This window comes from Orycteropus afer, unplaced genomic scaffold (genome assembly GCF_000298275.1).
Source record: "Orycteropus afer afer isolate SDZICR_OR568_19922 unplaced genomic scaffold, OryAfe1.0 scaffold00182, whole genome shotgun sequence".
In the NCBI taxonomy this organism is placed as follows: Eukaryota; Metazoa; Chordata; class Mammalia; order Tubulidentata; family Orycteropodidae; genus Orycteropus; species Orycteropus afer.
The window spans coordinates 4,857,363-4,862,878 of record NW_006921769.1 but is presented as its reverse complement, the minus strand read 5'-3'; the positions used below and the strand labels follow the sequence as shown (position 1 = coordinate 4,862,878).

The 5,516-nt window shown below is 44.1% G+C and overlaps 1 pseudogene; it reads left to right on the top strand.

Moving 5' to 3' along the window:
- LOC103202494 overlaps positions 1-4,937 on the top strand; it is a 42,544-nt pseudogene extending 37,607 nt beyond the window's left edge.
- Positions 4,938-5,516: the final 579 nt, after the last annotated feature.

The following is a 5,516-nucleotide window of genomic DNA, read 5'->3' as shown; positions in this document are numbered from 1 at the left end:
TTTTTCCAAGACAGATTTGTTCATTCTTCTGGCAGTCCATGGTATTTTCAATATTCTTTGCCAACACCAAAATTCAAATGCATCAATTTTTCTGTAAATTTCCTTCCTCACTGTCCAGCTTTCACATGCTTATAAAGCTATTGAAATACCATGGCTTGGGTCAGGTGGGCCTGAGTTTTCAAAGTTACATCTTTGCTATTTACACTTTAAAGAGATTTTTTGCTGCAGATTTGCCCAGTGAAGTATGTTGTCTGATTTCCTGACAGTTGCTTCCATGAGTGTTGATCATGGAGCCAAATTAAATGAAATCCTTGACAACTTCAATCTTTTCTCCATTTATCATGATGTTGCTTTTTGGTTCAATTGTGAGGATTTTTGTTTTCTTTATGTTGAGATGTAATCCATAGCACTTCTTGGTCAGGTACAAAGCTCCTCATAACCACAATTAAGCATTCTGGAATTCCCATTCTTTGCAATTAATCCATAATTTGTTATAATCCACACAATTGAATGCCTTGACATAGTCAATAAAACACAGGTAAACATCTTTCTGGTGTTCTTTGCTTTCACACAAGATCTATCTAACATGAACCATCATATCCCATGTTCCACGTCCTCTTCTGAATCCATCTTGAATTTCTGGCAGTTCCATGTCAATATACTGCTGCAATCCTTCTTTAATTATTCTCAGCAAAATTTTCCTGCACATGTTATTCATATTGTTCAATAATTTCCACATTCTGTTGGTTCACCCTGCTTTGGAATGAGTACAAATATGGATTTCTTCCAGTCAGTTGGCCAGGTAGCTGTCTTTCAAATTTCCTGTCATAAATGAGTGAGCACCTCCAGTGCTGTATCCGTTTGTTGAAATATTTCCATGAGTACTCTGTCAATTCCTGGGAAGTTATTTTTTGCCAATTCCTTCAGTGCAGTTTGGAGCTTTTCCTTCAAGAGCATTGGTTCTTGATCATATGCTACCTCCTGAAATGATTGAATGTCAATGGATTCTTTTTGGTACAGTGACTCTATAGTCCTTCCATCTTATTTTGTGCTTTCTGCAGCATTCAATATTGCAACTCAAAACTTGAATCTTTGCTTCAGTTCTTTTACCTTAAGAAATTCTGAGAGTGTGCTTGCCTTTTGATTTTCTAATTTAAAGTCTTTGTACATTCCATCATAACACTTTAATTTGTCTTATCAAACTGCACTTTGAAATTGGCTCTTTTGTTTCATCTTCTGTTTACTTTAACTACTCCCTGAAAATTCATGATCAACTTTCAGAATTTCTTCTGATATCCACTTTAGTCTTTTCTTCCTTTCCTGTCTTTTTAATGACCTTTGGCTTTTCCATGTAAGGAGCTCTGGTGATGTTGTGCCTAAAGCATTTGACTGCTAACCAGAAGGTTGGTGGTTCAAACTCACCAGCCACTCCGTGGAAGGAAGATTGGGCGATCTATTTCAGTAAAGATTTACCACCCAAAGTGAGTCACTTTGAGTCAGTATTGTATTGATGGCAGTGAGTTTAGTTTCTTTTGGTGTTTGCTTTCTTATGTATGATGTTTTTCTGTCATCCCACAATTCATCTGGTCATTGGGCCAGTGCATCGAATCTATTTAGATGGTCTCTAAATTCAAGTGGGATATAATCAAGGTTGTATTTGGCTCTTGTGTATTTAATTTTTTTCAGTTTCAACTTGAACTTGTTGTTGTTGTTGTTGTTGTTATGTGCCGTCGAGTCAGACCTGACTCATAGCGAGACCTCTTTGAGTTTCTGAGGCAGTATCACTACGGAAGTAGATTGCCCAACCTTCCTTCCAAGAAGTGGCTGGTGAATTTGAACTGCCAGCCTTCTGGTTAGCAGTCAAGCACCTTAGGCACTGTGCCACCAGAGCTCCTCAACTTGAACTTACATATGAGCAATTGATGGTCTTATTCTACAGTCAGTTACTGTTTTGTAACTGATGATACTGAGCTTCTCCATTGCCTTTTCCCACAGATGTTGTCAACTTGATTTCTCTGTATTCCATCTACTCTGGTTCATGTGTATAGTCACCATTTATGTTGTTGAAAAAAGATATTTGCAATGAATATGTCATTAGTCTTGCAAAATTCTATCATGTGGTCTCCAGTATCATTTTTTTTTTTTCACCAAGACCCTATTTTCCAACTATCGATGTTTCTTCTTTGTTTCCAACTTTTGTATTTCAATCACCAGTAATTATCAGTATTTCTTGATTGCATGTTTGGTTAATTTCAGACTGCAGAAGTTGGTAAAAATCTTTAATTTCTTTATCTTTGGCTATAGTAGTTGGTGTGTAAATTTGAATAATAGTAGTATTAACTGGTATTCCTTATAGGCATATGGACATTATGCTATCACTTACGGTATTGTACTTCAGAATAGGTCTTGAACTGTTCTTTTTGATGATGAATATTATGCCATTCTTCTTAAATTTGTCATTCTCAGTATAGTGGACCATCTGATTATCTGATTTAAAATGGACAATATTAGTCCATTTCACCTCACTAATGCTTAGAATGTCAATCTTTATGTGTTCCACTTCACTTTTGAAAACTTTGAGTTTTCCTGGATTCATATGTCACACATTCTAATTATTAATGAATGCTTACAACAGTTTCTTGTCATTTTGAGTTGTGCCATATCAGCAAGTGTAGGTCCCAAATGTTTTACTCTGTCCAAGTCATTAAAGTTGACTCTACTCTGAGGAGGCAGCTCTTTCCCAGTCATTTCTTGAGTTTCTTCTAACCTGAGGGACTCATCTATACCAGACAATTTTTCACTGCTATTCATACTTTTCCAATACTATATCAGACAATATTTTACTGCTATTCATAAGGTTTCCAGTGGCCATTTTTTTCAGAAGTGGACCACCACATCCTTCTTCTTCCTAGGTTGTCTTAGTTTGGGTGCTCTGCTGAAACCTGTCCACCATGGGTGACCCTACTGGTATTTGAAATACCAGTGGCATAGCTTCCAGCATCATCAGAACAACAACAAGCCACCAGAATATGACAAACTAGTGGACGAGTGGTGGGTTATACTCATATACCTAAGAAACATCTCATTGACTTATCACTTAAACATGCCCTCTGTGGGTGGGAATTGGATAGCTACTTAATTTCTCCTCTCTCTCTCTCTCTCTTTTTTTTTTTTTTTTAATTTTCTCCCTCCATCTAAGCTTAACCTGCTTTTTTTCTATTTCCTTTGGATCCTGAGATCTACCATGGGATAGCTAATTAATCTGATATGAGTTATTTTGTGTCATATGGATCCCCATTTGATATGCACACTCACATTTTTTATTGCCTGTCCTATGACATTTTCACCTTGAGAAGCTCCTCCATTTAGAGCATTTAGCTGCAGCCTCCAGCCAGCCCCCAGCCCCTCCATAAAATCTGATCCGATCCCAGATGCCTACTGCCCAGTGGGCCTGACCCAGGCTGTGCTGTCTCTGCATACACAGAAGGAGGAGCAGGTCTTCCTCAGCTGCTTCCAGGACCTTGGCAGGCTATGTGTACTCAATGACTCCTCCATGGCACCATCAGCCCCTGGTGAGCTAGGCTGCCATCATGGCCCCATGGCCCCTGGCCGCTGACACCACTGCCCATCCAAAGCCAAGCACTCATGCCACCCCCAGACCCCTCAGCCTGAAGCCCCCTGCTATGTTTCTCACTCCTCACTTGTACCACCCTCTGTTCCCTGCACCCCCACTCCGGCCACTACCCTCTTCTCAGCTGTGGCCCAGCCCTACCCTCTCTCAGTATTCTCCCCCAGAGGAGGCCCTCAGCCTCTGCCTTCTCTTTCCTTTGTGCCTCCTGTAGCATTCTCTGCCCCCCTGGTGATCCCAATGGTGGCCTTGGTGTTCCCTAGTGATCAGTTCCATACTCCCTCCAGTTATCCCTGTGGGGTATCCCTGGCTCCTGCTGAGGAGCCTCCTATCCCTACCCCCACTGCCCCCCAACCCTCCCCACCATCCAGACTCACCACTATTCAACTCAAGATGCAGCTTCCCTGTCCAGCTAAATTTGCTGCAGTGTAAGGAGCCCCCTAGTGCTGAGGGTGATATTGCAGGGGGCCTTGGGAGCTGTGCAGGGCCCTCATCTCCCAATGAGGAGCTTTCAGAGCCAGAGACCAAACAGGTGGAGGTGACTGAGTCCTCCAATCAGGATGCACTTCAGGCTCCAGAGACCTGCTGGAGCTACTGCTGCAAGAGGACTAGCATTTGGGCACAACCTCTGCCTCTTCAGGCTCCCTGGGCTTTGGGTTGGGCTCTGGGTCTGGTTCCAACTCCCATGACAGGGGCAGCACCTCAGCCAGCATCACTCACACCAGTCAGAGCATCCACACAAACAAGTACTTTGGCAAGATAGACTCTTCTGAAGCTGAGGCAGGATAGGCCCAGTCCCAGATTGAGCCCAGGAACCAAGTCATGGAGTCTGTGCTCCAGGATCCCATCTGGCAGCTCATGGCCAATACTGAGCAGCATGTCATGATGACCAATCAGGTGTCCTCCAGCGACGTGGCCTCTGTACTGAACAGGACCAGGCATGGCTCCAGGCCATGCAGAAACAGAAACCTCGGCTCTCAGAGGACCAGCAGAGGTAACTGGCTGCTGTGCATTCCTGGATCCAGAAGGGTCAGCTGCCTCTGATGGCTTGTGTGGACTGTGGAAGCAGCACCCAAGGCCTTGGCAACTCTGATGACACCTTTTCTAGGGTGGTGGTGGTGAGGGCAGAGGAGGTGAGGGAGAGGGTGGAGGTGAGTCTGGGTCTCAAACTGGGGCCAGGGTCTCAGGCTCTCAGGACTTGGCCATGGAAGAGGAGGAAAAAGGTGAAAGCCCATCCAGTCCAGCCTTAACTGCCCCAGAAAATGGTACCAGCTATACTCCATTTTGGGGCCAATGTGGGAGTCCATAATTGACTTCCTTACTCCAGTGTCTCAACTCTCAGAACTTGTATGTGGCCAGACCAACCAATAGGAAATTGTCCCAGCTTTTCCTGCTGTAGGGGGCCAGACCCTGTCACCAGCCCAGGATCCAAGCTGCCTCTTGGCCTCCTCTTAGGGAATAGAGAGAGGGTAGAACTCAACCTCACCTCTCTTCCCTTGGTGAGGCATCCTTCTCTCCTCTCCTCGACAAGGAGAAGTTGCTGACAAACTGCTGAAGTGGTCTCACTGAGCCCAAGCTCCAGTCCCTAAGGGTTGGGGCTGCACTTATTTACTGGCAGAGAGAGCCCTTTCTCCCACCACCTTATCATAAGCCAGAAGGAAGGAGGAGGAGAGGGAGGGCCAGAGACCCAAGCAGGACCAAAGGGTCCAGACCTCTAGCTGCTTCCGAGTGGAGGAAGTTGGTGAGCCATGGAGTCCCACGTGCTGCCTCTCAAATGTTCAGGTGTTCTCAGATGTACCCTCTACCATGGCATTTGGGTTTTTGATATTCTGTTGTGTTTTAATACCACAAAAAGTAGGTTGTAGGACCTATTGCTATTGTTGATTGG